At 35.2% G+C, this 20156-nt stretch overlaps 1 protein-coding gene across 1 annotated transcript in view; it reads left to right on the forward strand.

Annotated features, from left to right (window-relative positions):
• The first annotated feature begins 2121 nt into the window (after positions 1-2121).
• Positions 2122-20156, forward strand: part of TENM3 (teneurin transmembrane protein 3) — a 459642-nt gene continuing 441607 nt past the window's right edge. The window contains exon 1 of the mRNA XM_017827399.1: positions 2122-2146. The gene's annotated coding sequence lies outside the window, so the exon portion shown is untranslated. The remainder of the gene's footprint in view (positions 2147-20156) is intronic.

Consider the following 20156-nt stretch of genomic DNA (forward strand, 5'->3'; position numbering starts at 1 on the left):
TAATGTAGCATTTAGCCAGGTTTCTCCAGAAGTTAAAAATAGGATGTTATCCTCGTAATCTCTGCCTGTCAGAAGTTTGAAGACAATATTAAGAATGACTTTTCTGCTTTTTATGAATTAATCCAGGTAGGCAGCCAAGTCCCACAGGGCCAACCACTGCCCCCAAGCGAGATGGGAAAGAGAATCGGAAGGGTAAAAGTGAGACGACTCATGAGATAAAGACAGTTTAATAGGTAAAGCAGAAACTGTGAGCACAAGCAAAGCCAAATAAGGGATTCATTTATTACTTCTCATCAGCAGGTAGATGCTTAGCTGCTTTCAAGAAATCAGGGCTTCATCATGCGTAACAGTTATCTGGAAAGACAATACCATAACTCTGATCATTCCATCCTCCTCCTCCTTTCCCCAGCACAATCTCATATGGTGTGGGATATCCCTTTGGTCAGCTGTCATCTCCCAGCTCCTTGTGTATGGCCAACTGACTCTGTGGTGGGACAGTGTGAGAAGCAGAGAAGGCCTTGACACTCTGTAAGCTCTGCTTAGCACTTACAGCCCTGAAAACAGCCCTGTGTTATCAATACTGCTTTGGCCACAAATCCATAACACAAACACATACTAGCTACAATGAAGAAAATTAACTCTCCCAGCCAAACAAGTACATTAAAAGTACATTACCATTATTTGGATCGTATTGATACCTCCTCATCTAATTCTTTGATCAGTCAGTCTAACACATACCCCTAAAAACAAAAAAATCCCAGAGACTGCTGTTCTTTTACACTTGATCTAAAAGTAAAGTAAAAAATACTTGAAGTAAAAAATAAATAAAAGAAGTAAAAAATAAATAAAAGAAAATATTTTAAAAAAAAAAAAGGAAAAAGCTCCTTCACACTACATTTTTAAAATGAGAAAGTACAGTGAAATGAAAACGTTTTGTCATGGGAAAAAGTATTTAAATAAATATAGGAAGTGTGCATTTTTTTTCACATTCCATCCATCATTGTAAATTATTATTATCAGTTGCAAAATCACAGCTTCATTAAAGGTTCAGAGAAAAACTGTGTAGGTTGTTTGGATTCTTGTTTGAAGAGGAGTTCTAGCAACAAAAAATTGTGGTTGTTCAGTTCGGCATATTGTAATTTTCTTCCTTCCCGTTTTGGTAGGAAGTACAATGTGAACATAATTAGAATGCAAGAAAGATAAGAATGAAACAAGATTTTCAGATACTTTTGTCATTTGCAAGGGCTTTATTCCATATATCCATTTCATTTATTAAAGCTCAGTCTTTATATGTGGAATACTCCCAAATTCCTGTTTATTAAACCAAAAAATCATTTTATAGTTTACTTCAGAACACTGTACACTTGTAATATTTATGAAAAATACTTTCTGAAAATAGCTCTTTGTATATATTCTAAGTGCCATTAGGTTTGGGTTTTTTTAAAAGATTATATTTTCCATATGTTTTATGTACATTACTGTTGAATATGTTTGCTTTGCAAAGCTATGACAGGGGATTTATAATATATTTGCTAGTTCATACATCAACAAAATTGCTAAGTTGCAACTGAAAATTCATGTCAGCTGTGCTGAAGTTAGGAAGACCTTTCTCTTAAAATTTTTATTATATTCTTAGGCCACATGATCCACTTTCCACAATGTCAAAAAGGAAAGAACATTTTCATGTATGACATGAAGGAATCATATGTGAAAGCAAATGAGGTACAACGAACATAGACCTCTAAAATGCCATTTTTACATTCAGTATTCAACATACAATCAACACTTCCATATGGTTCAAAGAAATAAAATTGCATTTTACGGCATAGTAACATGTGAGTCCAGCAGTAGCTATAATAAATATTTTATTACAGATAATCTGCATCTCATTTAGATTTTAGGAAAGATACACAATTTATGAACACATCGTATATCACAATGCAAAGAGGAAAATAATGGTGAAGAAAAAAATTATCATCTATCATATCCTGGTTTTATTTTTGAAGGTACTGCAGTATTCTGTAATAATAATTAAACAATTACAAAATAAAAATGTTTGATAACCAAATTCTTCATAATCTGTTCTCTTTGCAGATCCCTGGCTCTTCAGAGACCTACTCACATAACACCACATAGAAAGCTAAAGGTAGGATGAAACATCCTACAACCTCAAGCTCTGGTGGGTCCTGTGTATTGTATTGATGTTTTTAAAATGACACCCCACTGTCTAGCTGACAGAATACAGCAAACTACAAAATTTCAATAGGCCAGTATGTGCTCGGTATACATTTTCTACTGACTTGCCCATTACCAACAATTTATACTGTTGTATCTAATTTATTCTTTTTCAAATAACAGTGCAGGTCAAAATATAAAATGGGATAAATTCACAGAGCACAAACTTTGACAGATATAAACGTTTTGTTCAAGCAGGAATACCTAGGGTGATAAATCCTCTGCCCTGATACCAGACTCATCAAGAATAGAACATAATTGAATAAATAATAAAATTCTTAAAATGACCTATTAAATCTCTTGTGAGCACTCAAGTTTCCACAAGAAACTACTGTTGCCTATGTATGCCCTATTGTGATGCTTTTTAATGATGGCCCTCTTTAGATTAGTAATTTGCAAATGTAATTTGTAACCATGACTTCAGCTCAGCTGAAAGCACATGAGGTACCAGAGCTCTGAACTGGTGTCCACTCAGAAATGTTTGAATTTGGCAGCAATCTGGCTGTGAGCAAACCTTACTGTCTGATCAGTACTTATATAACAACTGTACTGAATTGAACAAGTACATGGAGTTTAGGTTTTCTTCCTTTGTTTTTTAGCTCAGTGATTTTTCTCAATGGTAACCAAAGTCAAGTAATTTATAGCTTGTGAACCTCACAAAAGGGTCCATTTACAACCATATTCTGCATTTTGTGACACCAAATGGAGAGTGTGTTCCTCTATGTGACTACAAAAGATTTTATAACAGCGATCAGAAACGTGTTCTGCTCGTTAATGTTTGTACAGTAGCTGCCTTAAAAGCGCTACAGTTTCCTAGAGCAAGTCATTCAGAATTCAACTACGCTCTTTAAGTTTAATAGGTTGAGCTCTTTGAGTTCCCCTACCTCCTCCTGATTGATGGTTTGTTTCTTCTTTTAATACAAAATTCAGTAAAATTTCCCACAGTGAAAAGGCTCTTTTAATTATAAAACACCAGCGTGTGGGAATGATTCAATTTACACATCAGAAAAGTTCAGTTACTTGACTATAATTTATTTTTTGTGCTGATCATTTACAGACCACAGATTCTTCTTCCTCTGGCCCCCTCCCCTTCTTGCTTCCTCTCTTTCTATGTAATAGAATAAAAATCTCAATAATCTGGAAAAGGCTTTAGATATTGTATCACTTAGTCATCAGAACTAGAGTCTTCGTTATCAGACTTTTTTATACCAGCTTTTATTCCTTTCTCATTTCCTAGATATGTTGTCATATTTAATTTAAATATGTTCTGTAATTGCTGAGTAATACAGTTTTTTCTTGCATGTGACAAAAGGACAGTGTGAGGAGGAGTATGGTATCACACTCATGGAACTGTGAACATAAGAGATATTCCCAAAAAAAGATATTTGCAGATCTAATGTTGCATATGACACAACTGACCAGCTGTTGATTTTTTTTTTTAATCTAGTAACTAATTAATACTGAAATAATGGTCTGGAAGGGATGGGAAAGTTTCATATTTCCATGCATTTTCTCTATGTAGTACTAGTTGTCTTTCTTGGTTTATTTTCAGAATATACCTTAGGACTTGTATTTGTAGATAAAGCAGCTTTTAATGACATGGCTTTGTAGATTCTGGATATGATTTTCCTAGCAAAATCAAAAAATTTAATCTTGCTTTGTGCTCATTTTGAGCAAAAGAGAAATAAGAAGTAAAAATATCCACAGTAGCATTTATACAAATAGTTTTAAATATATTTACACGTATATTCTTAAATTTATTTTTGTTTTAATTAAATATGGGTTTTGACTAGGAACTATTAGATTAGACTATGGTCATTTCAAAATGAAAAAGTACCTGTAAGGAATTGTAGGTATGCATCATTTATTCTAGGTTGTATATATAATTTTGGTTCACCTGAATACTTAACTATATTTATTGATTGACGATTTGTTGTCACATACGTATGATCACAATATCTGTACTACTGAAATACATTGCTATTACTTCCTTGCTTTCTTGGCATTTAATTTAGTCTGTTTTCCACTTTGGGAGGGATGTATTGAATGTTACTCTAGCAAAATATGTCATACTTGGGGGCAGGGTCATTTCTTCTAATCTTCAAATACTTGAAAGGTGCTCCTCCTTTACCCTGAACTGAGTACTTAAACATAAATCCAACATGAATGTATGTTTTGTAGTGTGCTTATGAGAAAGAAACTAAAAGGCTATTTTGGAAATATCTGTACCTGCTGCTGTATGGGGATATGTTTTTATGTAGAAATACAAACGTATCCCTGGATAAGATCTGAGAGCTGAAACTAGCATGTATAAGAAGCCGATGCAAGATGTTCTCTTCCACTGCCCGTTTAGCCATCACATGCTAAAGGAAGTCAGTAATTCTACCACTTTGATTTTACAAATTTAAATTTCCACTACTGCAGTTTTTTCTAATTGAACTGTACCTTACTGTATCCTTCTCAGTAAAGGGAACGATTTTGATAATATGAGGACAGCAATAATCAACATCAATGAATAAAGTAACAGTTATCTCCAGTTCTTATTCATGTTCATACAGGCAGGCATCTCAATACTAAGTGCACTCAGTATTTATTTCCAAAAGATAATTTTTTAAATTCTTTAAGATCCTTGAATAAGCAATAGACCTTTATATCTTCCGAGTGGCACACCCTGCTAAGATGCTCACATATGTGATCTCACAAAGATTCACATGGAAAACTGGTTGTACTTCTCTTACACAAAGCTAGTATCAGATATATATACAGTTATTCTGTTTTTTTGTTCATTCTTTTTTTGTTTTAATGCAATCAAACTCCTCTCTTCATCTACATCAGTACACCTGAAGCCATGAGTAGTCAGTGGTTTCAAATGACTTCCAAGGTTGTTACGCTATTCGAACATCGTGTATCCTGAAAGATGTGACCAACCACTTGGTACTCCTGCTGCTGGTGCAGCAGATGTCCTGTGATGATGCACCTTATTCTTCTTGGGGTTCTTTTGGTATTCCACATAATTACTTCTGGGTCCGTTTCATTTGTCAAGTAAGCCATGTAGTGTTATTCTCAGTAGGTCTGTGTTCCTGCAGTTTTCAGCAGTTTGCAACAGTGTAAGTCCTCAGTAAAGACATCTACTGTCATATCATGGCTAGACTTCGCGAACGAAGATTTGGGAAGGCTCTATCCACATTTGCTACAGGCACGCTGGTGGCTTATGAGGTAGGGATTAAAAAAAAAAAGAAAAGGTCCTAGTGTCAAGGGGCTCTCTAGAGGGAAGAAATTTTTAAATAATTTTAAATCCCTATTCTTCCAGACCATTATCTTATGACTATTTACTACTGTAAACAGTAAGCTAAAATCAATATCGGTGTACAAAACTTACTAATTTTGATGGAAGTCTTTGCTCACAATTTTTATCATTAATTTTTTTTGTGATCATTTATTACCAGCTTCTCTTCTCTGGCTTAAACACTAACATTTTGTATGAATTGCATTCATGACAGTAGAATGGTGTGTTAAAGGTTGGTATTTTAGTAGATGTTTCTATATATAATAGGTGTCCTGATGATACAGTTTTATGGCAGGAGTTATTATTGTGACAAGCTTTTTTTTTGTTTTCCTTTCATGACAATGTACATGAGAGTGTTGAGCGTCCACAAGACTGCAGTGTTCTCACACCAATACAAAGAGCTTGTGGTTTCTGCTATATTGTATATATCTTTGGACACCCATGGAATTTTTCATTTAGTAGATAGGGATTGCTGTGACTTTGTCCTGTTGTAATTTGACTCTCTCTCTATGCACGAAATGTTACAGCATCTCAAGTCCTTGCATTGCTGATATGAGAATCAGAGATCCCAGATGATAGTAGACCCACCTCCTTGGTACTACAAATATTTTATTCTTTTGTTTTGTGTTTTGGTTTGGTTTTTTTTACAGTTGACCATCTCTATGATTACTGTTTAAATGCTGCTAAGATTCCTCCACATTGCTATCAAGTTCTTGTCAGGCTACCTATATTTATGAGCTGTAGAGAGGCATGCCAGTGGAAATAATTTTTTCAAATTGTTCTCAGTAGAATAAACAGGTATCGTAATCAGTCTTTTGAATTATCATCTAGTCACAGCAATCAGTCTGTCACTATATCATTGGATGAATGTCTTCTTATTTTGAGATGCTTCTATCATCTTTACACAAAATTTCACTCTTTGGCATATTAGTTGTAAATCTCAGAAATTATTTCAAAAAAAAAAAATCTTAACCACCACTAGTCATTGGTTGAAAATGAGTTTGAAATCACTGCATCAAAGATGAGGTCCACTTCTGAAGTCCTGAACTGCAAATCAAGTTATCCTGGGAGCCTCCCAGGCCTGAATTCCTGGACATAATTGCCATAATTGAAGACAATTTCTCACTTTTTCCTTTCAAAATTCAATGTGGGGTTACTGATGAGGCTAGTTTCTGTCTTTAGAAAATTATTTCCTTGAAATTGGAAAAAATTCTAGGTCCGTCTCACAACCACGTATCTCCCTTCTGAGCAGTAGGAGGAAACATCATGATTTAGCCCAGTGCCTTGTGTAAATAGTTCTGGAAATATGAATTAGAGTGAGGATTCTCCTCTCCTAGTCAAATTCCATCATTTCGAGGGAAGTATTCCTGTCTCTAACATTCAGGAATGTGGTGTAAGTCCAGTGTATAGCCCCTGTTGAAAACCTCTTCTTGAGAAGTATTAATTTATTAATTCAATCTCTCAAGCCAAGGACAATACTAAAGCTATAAATTTTAGTCTGTTATCATCACAATCAACATCATACTTCTAATCAGAAGTGGCCAGAGTCATTTGATCACTAATTAGCTCAACTTTGTCAGGCTATTAAGTTCCTGAGCATATCTAACTTAACTTGTGTAATAGCGGAATAAAGTATAGAGATGCCTCCTTTGAAAAGCTCAGATGGTCTCAGGTGGAAAGCGACTGCTAAAACACATTCCTGTTTTACCACATAAGCAAGATCCTAAACCTCTTGGGATTCCAGCAGACAGTGGAAATTAGCCCTTATTCTTGAGCCCTTATTCATAACCTGCTGGCATAGCCACAAACAAGTGACAGTAGCTATAGAGTTAGTGCTGTTTCATCAAGGTAGGGCTGACCTAGTGCATACAGTTCATCAAGTGACTCGCTGTGAAGCGTTCTGGCAAATATATCCTCTGCGGACATGGCACTTAGGGACATGGTTTATTGGTGGGCTTGGCGGTACTGGGTTAACAGCTGGACTTTGATGATCTTAAAGGTCTTTTCCAACCTAAATGATTCTGCGATTTTTTTGTTTTCTGAAAACCTGAAACCTTGCCTTTGTCCTTAGGAACAATTTCTGTTCTCTGTTGGAACATAAGCAGAGATAACAGGCAAAGTCATGGGTTCCCTTTCAGAATACAGAGCAATGGAGAAAAACACTGTGACTAGGGAGGTGCTATGTCAGAACAATCCAGGATTTTCAGTAATGTCTTTTAAGATCCTTTACTGTTTGGCAAAACTTGCTTTTAGTTCTATGGCTTGTTGCTATTAACAGTGATGTTATTCAATCCAGCATCAGAGAGTAAATATCCCAGATTATAAAATCTAGAAGATACTGTCATTGCTGGTCTATAAAAAAATTATACTAGCTGGATAGTGGAATAGTAACATTTTGCTTTCTATGTAGAAAACCAAGGATGTTTTTTAGGAAAAATGTTTACAATTAAATAGAAGTTGGGTTTTGCCGCATACTGTTAATACATTTGAACTAATTAGGGTGTGGGTGTTTAGAGTAGTGTATTAGGTAAAAAAGAGCAGAAAAATTTCCTTTAAAAAGTCTCTCTTCTGTTTTTCTTTTTTTTTAAAATGTTCTTTTGTTCATACTCTTTATCACTTGCATGCCAAAAAAATAAGGTAATGAAATGAAGATTTTGTTGCTTTCTTAAGAAAAATGTTAAATAAGTTTGACAGTTTCACTTTTGTGGCATAGTAATAACATGTCTAAAATAGCCCAGCTGATGCTTTGAGTTGCCACAAGTATTGCAGCCATGTTATTTGAAGAGGCTCGATTATTTTTGAGCCACTGAACTATTGTTTCAAAAAGCATTTTTGTTATTTCCTTTCAAGAGACTAAAATCATTTTCTTGTGGTTTGTTATGGTTCTTTGAACTACTTTTTAAGGCTAATTTACGGTAGATTTTGTATTATGGTTTTTTTTATTTATTTAATCTACTGAATCCTTCTGACCTGAATAGCCTGAGGGAGCTAAGTCAGGAAGCATAGAAATCAAGAAAACCTGAAGTTGGTACTTCGAGCTGAACCAGAAGCTGGTAGAACTCAATTTGTCAAGTATTTTGCTGACAGAACTAAGAACTTGATTTTATTCTTTTTCCCAGCATTCTGCTTTTGTGTTAAAAAAATTGTGATTTCTAAATGTTTTGTGTGAAATAAGAAACAACATTTGACTTTTTGCTGGTTTGATGTAGTTTAACAATCTCTATAGGAAGGGGTAGAGCTTTCTGAAACAAAGATTTGACCTCCAGATCTATTCTGAAGAGGTTTGAGGCATTTTCCTCAGTTAACAGTGACAGAAAAGGACATACTGCACTTCTGAGTTGATGGGAAATTGGTCTCTGGTCCAGTCATCATCTGTATCCTTTTTTTCAGCATCAGACAGATATAGAGAAGAGGCTGTGCACTGGCTCAGTATGCTTGATGCTACTGTACAAATTATGTTGTTCACAAAATTCATTTTAGCATTATAGTAAGACAAGCAGAAAGGTGAACAGAAGCTTTATGAGTATCAGTAAGATAGTCATTGACCTAATTTTCTTTTAGTAGAAAAAAAATAAATTAGGACAGATCATTTGAGTGACACAAGTCAATGAACCAGGCAAAACTCATCAGAAAATAGGGAACTGGTTGGTTATACAGAGACTGCAGAGACTTCCCAAGAATTGTTCAGCAGTATATAAATTAATAGTAAGTACCAAAATCCAGATGTACAAAACGTGTACGATACAGGTTCCATGTTAAAATTTTTTATAGTTGATAATAGTTGTGTCAGAGAGTATAAAGCAGTGTAAAATGTATGCTTCCTTTATTCATTCATTATTAACCAGCCACATGGGTAATGCTGTTTATACAAAAGTAAGAATCTTCAGCAGGGTCCCACTGAGTTTTGGTAAAGTCTCCAAAAATTGCAGCTCCAGCACATGTGAAGCTGAATGTGAATGCACGGTCCGATTGCAATTTGGTTTTTAAGCGGAACTTTGGTACATACTTGGGGCCCCTAGTGGTCTAGTGGTTAGGGTGCAGGACTCTCACCGCTGCGACCCGGGTTCGATTCCCAGCCCCTCGGGCAGATGGAGCTCGTTAGCCCTGTGAGGCAATCCATCTAAGAGAAGGTCACTTTAAACAAACCTATGTCCTGAGACCCTCACTGCCACTGTCCAAGCTTGCTCGGCCCCGGCAGATGAACCTCAGGATTAAAGGGTGGGCTCAGTTCAGCACACGCTGTGTCTCACCTAAAAAATCCACTGTGCAGGCTTGAAGGGTTAATGACCTTTCCCAAATCTTCGCTCGCGAAGACTGGCCATTTGTGAGCGATACTGTAACTATGCTGGTTTTAAAAGAAAAAAAAAGTTTAAAAAGTGAATTATTGTTTTCCTCTGTTCTACTCGCTGCACAGTTGATGAAGGTAGTTATTTAGTCACTGAGACTGAACCTGCTGCAAGATGCAATACAAGCTACCTTCCAGAAATATCTAAAAATATGGTAACTGTGCCCAAGTACACAAGCTCCAGGTATGATTTTGGAGACTCTGCAACTATTCCTATTACTGAGTACATGTCTATCATGTGGAAAAAAAGGTCTAATCTCAGCTGTAAATGCTGAGAATTACATGTCATTTCCATTTAAGCAATAAATGCTCTTTTGTCTATCTAGATTTTGTTATATGTTTTTCACAATAATTCCTAACAGTATGCTATGTCATTAAAATATCAAAATCTAATAAGTCAGCTGGCAATAAATGGAAAAAATAGAAATCCATAGCAAAGATTAGGGATATCTAAAAGTGGTTTATGGGTCCTAGTGGGATTCCTCCTTTTTTAACAACAAAGTGCAGAGTGAAAGAATATGCACAGCTTTCTTTGTCTTCCTATTTCTTTTGATCTGAGAGAACAATCAGATAAGGCTGATTTCTGAAGACAGTTCAGAATGAACAGATCTCAATTGCCCCCAGTGATAACCATCATTGTCAACAGGAGGCATTCCAGGTACTGACACTAGAGCCTTAAATGTTCAGATACTGAACATTTTATCTTTTATTTTAAAAACTACTGCTGGGAACTCTCTTTATAGAATGCAATGGATGATGAGTATTTAGAAGAAGAATGAACCCTGAAGGAGAATAAAGCCCAAGCCTCAGAGACTGCCACTGAACACCAGAAGGACAGAATAATTTAAGGTTATGGTGGGGAATATCACGCACACAGAAAATCTGAAGCTGTGAGAAAAAATGGAAGGCTAGAACTCAGGAGTTACAGGCTACAAAACAAAAATTAAAATAATTTTAAGGCCCTGACCCTTATGGCCATTTGTCCAGACTAGTGAATCAATGCACATTCTGTCTGAGTTCAGCAAAACTAAGCACTTCTTCATAGGGAAAGCTCAGAGCTGGAATATGTTGAAGTGTTAATAATGAAAGTTGAGGTATCTGGATTAAACCAGTATGCAGAAATGCTAATAGCTACCTTCTGTAAGCCTTGTCATTTAACAAGTGTTATCAGTCCCTCTAAGCGCAATCTTCAGTTCTCAATTTTTGAAGAAAATATTGATTTTTGACACAGTGTGACAAGTTGTGTTTTACATGACTCATGTACATTCTACAAAGCTCACTGAACATGGCACAATGCCAGGTAGTGTGCTATGAAAACTGATGGCTTACAAATGTTAAAATGATAATATTTTTCTAATTTAAGGTTATTTACATTTTGCCTGCTGCCTAATGCTGCTGATTATTTTTTAAGTTAGTAGTTAACTATCTTTGTGATTATCTAAGTTAGTGTTGATAGCTTAACATACCTCAAAAATATAAAAAATACTATTATCATTAATGAAGAATAACTAATTTTGAATGAGCAGATGCCAATGAATTCATAATCAGAGGGGGTTTATGTGCTTCTTACTGCTACTGCAAAACACATGTTATTCCTTATCTAGTCTGTTTTCAAGTAGTTTGCTTTGTCTACCAAACCCACATACTGCATTTAAACACATTGACTCCAGTCCCCAAACTGGTGTCATTGTTCCTTTCATGAGGTTTGGATAAATGCCTCTGTTTGGTTTTACTCTCATAACTGGAGCACAGTTCAGTTTTGGAGAGTTTACAAAGAGGACATATGTGTTCCCCTGACATAGAAGAGAAATACAGAGTTTTTGGAGATAGAGCCAAACCATACTGATATTTGTGAGCCTATGGGTAACACTTCTTTTGTTTAAATCTAAAGAAGTCTTAAGATTATCTAATTTTAACTAGTATCTGGCCAGACTTGAGTAGAAGGCAGTGAATCTTGTAGTCCAGTAGGATTTTTCAGGTTGTTGATACAACAAATGCAGGTGCAGATGAACCGATGGCCAGGTTTGTGATTGTGGGTGCCTGTGAGTAGTAAAGTAGATCAAAACACATATTCGAAAGTCACAGACATTGAGAAGTACAACTAAAGGTCTCTTCTCTTCTTCCTCCCTCCAATACCTTTATTTAGTCCTTGATCTTTTCACCAGTTTCTACCTGTGTGAGAAGCGCATGGTTTTTAGTGCACACTCAGTATGTATCTTTGAGTTGGCTGTAACTATAACCACCCTTGTGGCACATTGCCCAGTTCCCTAAGCGTACAGGAGTGCCCGTTTTTCCCCTGAGTTTCCCTTATTGGTAAGTTACTGCCAGTTCTGACCTGCAAGGAAAATGCAACCCCGTAACTTTCACCTATATCCCTCAAAACAGATGGAAGTTTTCCTGCAGGAAGATCAGGGCAAGAAAAGTTAGGAAGCACCAGATTACTTTTGGGAACTCCATGCGTGCCTCTCTGGCATTTGTTTTTCCTACCACGCAGCAGCAATACATGTTAGATAATGTTCTAGGAATACAGTTTTAAACAAAGGGTTGTACATAACATGAACATAATTACTTGTCACGTTGCACAAAAAAGGTTGCAGTGATGGCAGGTGTGGAATATGATTTCTCATTTATGTATCTTGAAACAATTTTTTGAAATGCAAATGTAATATACAATATACGAAAAACAAATATCACTTTGACTTATTGCATTTTATAAAACAGTTTCTAAATATATGTGTATGAAGGCGATTGAAAACACTGTACAGCAAACATATGCCAGAAACACCTGTAAACTTTAGGATGGGTTCTAGGTTACACATTTATGATGGTGAAATACATATTAAACAGAAGCACTTAAACTGTAAAACTGAAGAGAGTGTTCTCTTTAAATAAGCATAATCCAAATTTTAGTCATCTGGGACCTTCAGAATTTTTCAAGATTTGTGTATATTGGGCAGATAAGCTTGACCATTGTGCTGGTGTACTCTACTGCTAGCAAACATGTACCATTAGGCAACTGGAGATTGAAACTGTACTGTCAGCTTATATAAAACTAGACAACTCCATCTTACATTTAAAGTATGTAGAGCAAAAACCTGATGCAAAAGAAAATAAATTTTCCAATATATTTTCCCCTAAAAAATGCCAAAGCTGTCTTTATGTAGTGAGTTTTTATCAATGACACTGATCTGAAAGCCCACCTTGCTGATCTTTTTTCATAACTGTAGTGCCTGCATATTGCTTTAATTTTTATGTAAAGTTATACAGTGTTGACATGTTCTGTAGCCCTTCTATGACAGGGCAGTATGAAAACCTTTCTTTCCATCCCCACTGAAGAAATCATTGGGGTTAAATGACAGGGCTATACCAGTGATTTGCCTGTCACAGAGGACTGTAAATTGTAGCCTGTCTCCAGGATAGTGTTTAGACACATTTTGAGATTAATGGTTTTGCATAGACACTTTTGACTTCAAATGATTTTGAGACAAGCTCCATCAAGAAGATTCTTCCAGTTTGAACCCAACTGAAAGTGCTTTGCATTTCAGCTCTATTTATATGTGACTTTGTTGGTACAGAACAGACAGAATCTGATATAAAAATGAAATGGTTTCTCTTATGTTCCAGACTACATAAAAATTTTCACCTTTAGTTTAACTCTTTGTGACAGATCTCTTTCTTTTTTTGGTAGTTCTTAACACTTTCAGATAACAGACAGCAATGAGGTATTTTATTTACATGACTGAGCAGGTCACATATTTTTCTCTTAAAGGAGCATAGCTTGGAAGGAAGGTCTGTATCCTAAATTTAAGGAAGATCAAGCTAAGGTGTATTAATCACCTAGAAAATCCATTTAAGAATGTGTAAATTTGTTCACTTTTCAGAACCTCAATTAGTAGTATGTGTTCTGCGGCAAATGAGATGTTATGATTCAGAAACTCTAACTTAAGACAGGTAATGATAGGGTTTCTATTCTATTTAACGTGGAAATGAGAAAATGTTTATCAGAAGAATACAGTGAATGTAGACATTTCTTTATTCACATGTTCTCCAGTCTCCTCTTAAAAAAAAAAAAAAAAAAAAGAGGAGGAAAACACCTTTTTCATTATTATCAATCGGTTTTCAGCTCTTCTAATAGGTACTGAGGGTCATGTCATTTCAGTAGAATAGCAGACAGTCAGATGCCACAGTAGTGGTGGAACCATGCAAGAATCAGCATAATGGGCTAAATATTTGTATCTTTCTTATAAGTAAAGTTCACATACACTGCCTCTCCCACTGGGGTAGGAGAGAGAATCTATTACTTAAGCAGACATTTTAGAAGATTCATTGTATCATTGACCAAATATACCCCACCAGAGTCTGACAGCTTGTGGCCTCTGTGTGTTACTTGGAGTAGGAATGCTCCTTATGGGTGACACCGTATATCTTCCCTGTTCACCTTAGTGCAATTACATGATCTCAGGCTTCTGAGTCACATCATGTGATTAATGGAGAATTAGAAGGTCTTTTCAGAAAGAAAAAAAAATGCTTTTCTTTGTGAAATGATATGCAAATTTGTTCAAACATTTATGGAAGCATCTTCATGATTTTTTAATTTCAGGGTTTAAGTTTTTACGCACAACATCTGTGATTCTTTTTTATATTTGTGACTGAAACATTGATTAAGATATACTGAAGACTGAGGTGAAAACAGATAGATTTGAAAACAGGTCAGAAGTTTAATAACCTCATGTACTAAATATTACATGGAGTCCAGGCAGAAAGTTACAGGGTTCCCTCCTTAAAATCCCACAGCAAATGCATAGTGGCTTCAGCCAACATGTCAGTGATTTTGATGATCCCTCTTTCTCCTCCATGTCAGGTAAATAAGGTAGAAGCTGGTTGCTATGGATAACAAAAACCTCACATTGCTGATTTGAAGGACCAGCATCCACTAGGAGAATGCAAAAAATTCCAGCTTCTGGGAGTAAACCAGCTGGATTTTTTTTCACAATTGGCGCGGGCCCCAGCCTCCTAGTTACTGATTACCAGACATACTCTTTAAAAGCCATTAAAAAAAAAAAAAGGTTTCTTCCATGATATTGTAAGACAAATATATCCAAAGCAAGCCAAACTGAAACCAGTTTGGGTGTGGAAACTGGTTAGAGCCTCAACAGCTGGGGACAGAGCTCCTGTAACAGCATTGTAGTGCAGAGTTTGTGAAGTGACTAGATGAAGTGAGGGGCTTCTGAAGTCCTAGGGTGAAGTTTAAGTGCTGAATGTAGGAAATTAATTTAAAAGTCCCTACTTCCCTTTGTCAGAGAGGTCATCTTTCAGGAGGAGACAATTTTATGTTACTCAGTAACATGCATGATTTTCTTCTGAGTAATGAGGCAGGCTGCCATTGCCTTCACTTGCTGAAAACTGGATAGGCAAGTGACTATTTAAAGTAAAAAAAAAAAAAAACAAAACCAAAAACCAAAACAGTGCCAAAAAACTCCACAGATAAAAGCGCAAAATTTTTGTGTTAAAACACAAAAAGAAAATATCCACACCTTTTTTTTTTTTAAACAATCAGAGCCAAAGTCTACAAAAAATGTAAGGCACAAATAAGTGTATGTAAAAACTCCTATTCTGAATGTGATTAGTGCATGCCACTTGCAAATGTCAGCAGTTATTTTTAGAGGAGAGCATTTGTAAGATCTGGCAGATAACTTTTGAAATGTCAGAAGGGTAAGAGGAAGCATAGCAGAAGCCAAATACATATATAAATATGTTAGAGGATATTAATACTAAGTCCATCATTTTTTGAAAAGCAAGATGCAGCTGTCTTGAAACCGACCTGATAGAGCATAGTTCCCCTCCCATGTCATAGGTATTGTGCAGACACGACATAATTACTTGAATTTTAGAGAGAAGCTTGGTTTCCTTGTAACCTGAGGAAAGAGCTCATTCTCTCTTTCCCTTCTTTTTCACAGGCAGGTATTGTTAAACAGTATTTTGCACTCTACTTTTAAGTAGTGTGTGTTACACTTATGTAATTTCTTTCTGGCAGATTTATCATCAAGATTTGCCTCAAAATATCTAAGAAAGTTTATGCTCTGTCTTATATGTCTACAAAAATACTTATTAAACCCTTCTGGAAGCTATAAGGTGAAGGGCAGTTCTTTGACAGTGTTGTTCCCAAGCTCAGGAACAGTGCTGTTCAGTGCTGTTATTGTTTTGTTTGATATAGTAAAATACTTGCCAGGTATACTCTATGAAAAATATTTTCACAGTGAAATATGGATCAGACTTGTAAGCAGCAGTATTTCAATCACACCTTTTGTCTCATGATGATTCTCACTTTCTCTACTGTTTCTAATAACTGTAATTGTATATTTCTGCTTGCATATAGCAAGGAAAGCTACTAGGTGCAAAACTTGATATCTCTTAAGATTAAAAAATTTAGGTTCACATTTGTGCAGGAATAGCACTTTCTTCTTTGATAAACATTGTACTCGCAGATTTCATGTCATCCAAGCTCAAGTATGACATTTTCCCTTACAGGTTGTGTAGAGGTTTTTGTTTGCTGGTTGTTTTGGTTTTTTCCCCAAAGTCTACTACCTAGTTCCCACTGTAAATTAAGTCCTGTATCCTCCACACTTCCCAGTGCTGGTGTCTTTTCATCAGAACTCTGTCCTCAGAAATCAGTCTGAATCCCTACAGTTATTAAGGTCTCTTTAAAAAGACTCCAGACATTGGGATTACCAGGAACAGAAGGCCTCCCAACATTTTCTTATTATACTTTTCTCATGGACTATTGAAATATTGCAGGTGCTATACCCATTTTACAGATGTTACATGCTTCATTGCCTTCTTGGGTTACAGGAAAGGTACTTTTCATCCTTTAAAAATAGAACAGGTTATGGAAAATTACACTCAGAGTTGAAGATAAAATGGACCATCTGGGTAAACAAATTGCATACTAATAGCCAAAAAATCAACTCTAAGTTCTCTTCTATTGCAGTGCATGTTCTGAGAATTAAAATATAGGATTTATTGATAGGCCAATATATTTCTGCTTAAAAAAGAAATTACAGGATTGACTGATGGAAAATGAAAAAAAAGAATAAGCAGTAGCTTAATTGCATTAATGCAATTAACAATTTTAAATGTAATGCATTTTTCTTGTTTTGGAACAAGTTAAAAGTGATTTTTCAGAGTTCCCTTAAAAATATATAGCAAGTAAAAATCCTGCTCTCTGCCTGATCCTGGAGGATTTCAATAAAAATAAATAAATAAGTAAGGTTAATAAAAAAGCTTAAGGGACACAATCAAATTTTGACACATTCAAAATTTGACCTAACATCCAAAAAAAAAATCTGTTTTTATATATGCTCTTAGCCTGAGAATCCTGCCAAACTTAAATTTTCAATATAAACAAAAAAATCCTAACTAGGCAGTCAGATCACATTAACATAACTTCTTCCTTGCATTTGCAGGTAAATCTCCTTTGTCTGATTACTTCCTTCTTGTACTGAATACTTCAATACATACATACAACATTCTGAAGCATTTATAAAGTATGACTTTCCTTTGCTCTATTACAACAATAGAGCAGGTAGACAGTTAGTAGACTTGTATGTTACCAAAGTATGAAAATATATGTGTGATAGCATCCATGGTGTGAACTCAATTTACAAGTCTAATGCAAAACAGTGTTTTCTAAATTTATATAATTATTCTGTGAAATTTCAGCTATTTAATATCAAAATATTTGGATAAATACTAGTTTTGGTTAAGAGCTGTATGAACCAGAAAGAGGAAAAAAAAATACTAAACACAAGACCATTTCTTTTTGTTGCACTTTATTCATACAGAATATTACCGGTTTTATTGTTGATGAAACTAAAAATAAAAGAAGATAGATGTCAGAAGGCAGATCCTTTTGTACTGGTATGAAAGAAAAATGGTTCACTTAAAAATAAATAAGCTTGATATTATAAAAATATTGAATATAAATACTTTTTTTGTGACAGAGTAGGAATTTTTTTTTAATGGGGAATGGGTAATGGTATAAGAATGATTGAGAAATTGTCAATGTCAAAGTACTGTTTCAAGAAAAATTACTAAGAGGAAAAACTAGGGCAGGGTTCTAAAAGATTAAAAAAAAAAGGCAACCTGAGTTTAGGACCTAAATCCAGATTCAAACCTCTTATTTTAGAGCTCATATTTGAAAAGTGGTTAACACATAAGTTTTCCCACAGGGTCCTAGGGCCCTGGGCATGAATACAGACATTTAACTGAAAGCTCCTATTTTTGTGATGCTTGATTAATACCTTAATAAATAGCAGAGTATAAAAACCTTAAGGTAATCTGTAGAGGAAGGGTGGGGGAGAGCTGTGTTCTTCATCTGAATCCATGGAGAACCCAGAGCAAGAGATGTAGGAAGTTTTACGTTGGCACTACCAAGAAGGTCCAGTTATCAGGAAGGATGGAGAGGAGACTGTCACTTTTCAAAATGTCTTGTCTTGGAAAATAAATCAGAGATTGATTAAGAGGACCAAAAGGGTTGAAATGAGGCGGAAAAACAGACCAAGATGTTCTGGACCTTAAAGAAGTCTAGAGATTAAAAAAAACCGTACTGGAAAAAAACCCCCACCAAAATGCAGAGTTCTTAGGAAGGCAGAATTTGTTTTCAAAAAAATGCTAATCTAGCACAGTATTATTTGCCTACACAGTTTGAGTGATGTGTGGGCCGTGGTTGCAAAATACACCTATTTGTGAGATACACATCTGTGATATGAATATATAGAATTATAAGGAACTGAGAGACTTAGGGCTATGAATCTCCTCTTTCTCTATCCTATATGTCATTCCTGATTTTTACTTGACCAAATAAGTTATGAGTATATCTTAGAATTACTTGAATCTAAAAAAATAATAATTAAAAAAAGAGAAAAGCCTTAGGAAAATTTTTATACATAAATTTGCAGAATTTTTAGTGTGCCATTTTGCAGTTTAAGAGATTTGCTTTCCAGGCACTTGGCCTACACTAATCATTGAACCTAACAGAAAAAGAACACTGCTGTGGCAGTTGCATTGCAGCACAGTGAATATATATTGCTGGCAAGCTGGATATTTTGGTTTTCTTGGGGAGTTCAGACACTGCTAATAACTTGGTAACAAAACAACTAAATATGAAAATAGTGTTGTATAGCTTGTCAAACAAAAGGCATGCAGCATCATTTTAATTTCTCAAAAGAATCAAAATTATGAAACTCTGAGGATGTACTTGCACTTGTCCAGCCCACCTATCTTCTGTGGCTACTCATTGCAATCTTTATTGTAACTGTACTTCTGTTGATTTTGTGAAACTAGAAAAATTTTCTTCAAGAAAATGTAACAGACAGTAGTCTGGTTCCTTCTGAGATGTCAAATACCTACTTTATTATAGCAAGAAAGTGACAGTCAATTTAAATCAGAATTTATTGAGAACATTAAGAGCTGGAAGGGCTTTGGCTAATCACTGTAATGTCCTCAACAAATGGTAAATGAAAGCATGAGGAAATTGAGTTAACACAAGTTAAAAGTTCACATACTTACTGAATTATATTAAAAACCCTATAACCTAATTAAATTATCTAAAACTACTCATTTCAGTCTGTCCTATTGTACTAGTGAATGCATATGATGGTATTTTCTTAGATGTGTAACAGTTGGCAGGTTTAGCATGAGTCAGATAAAAACCCAACCAACAAGACAAAAGGATGAATTATTTACTAATCTGCAATCTTCTAAATAGTTATACTTAATGAAGAGTTTTGCATTGGTGCTTGTTTATATACTTCATATTTTTAACTTTAAAAATCAGTGTAGTCAGAACTTGCATACATAGATAAAATGTACCCATTTCTCCTCCTTTATGGAATTTTGGAGGGGGGGGGAAGGAATGCTAGAAATGGTATAGTAGCTTGGGTCATGTATTTGTATCCATAGGCATGTATTTCTGGTAACCTGACTGCAAAAGCTGTATTTTATCTGGTTTACATACCATCACACTGCTTAACAAAGATCCTTTTACATGCCTAGATTTTATAATAAGATGTAACTTCTGAGATCATGTTTTCTAAGTTCTTATCTTACTGGAAAAATCTTTCAATTCCTTTGCTTTGGTTTTAAAATAAAGGACGAAAAGTATTTCACTAGTATAACTGGCAAATTTTCTACAATTCCTCTTACAGATTTAAGGTTTATTGAAAATAATGGGTAAAGGATCTTTTTGTGTTTTCAGGTTATGGCATAGTAATTTGTATTTGAAAATAATAG

Source organism: Lepidothrix coronata, unplaced genomic scaffold, assembly GCF_001604755.1.
Source record: "Lepidothrix coronata isolate B3197 unplaced genomic scaffold, Lepidothrix_coronata-1.0 Scaffold0, whole genome shotgun sequence".
In the NCBI taxonomy this organism is placed as follows: domain Eukaryota; kingdom Metazoa; phylum Chordata; class Aves; order Passeriformes; family Pipridae; genus Lepidothrix; species Lepidothrix coronata.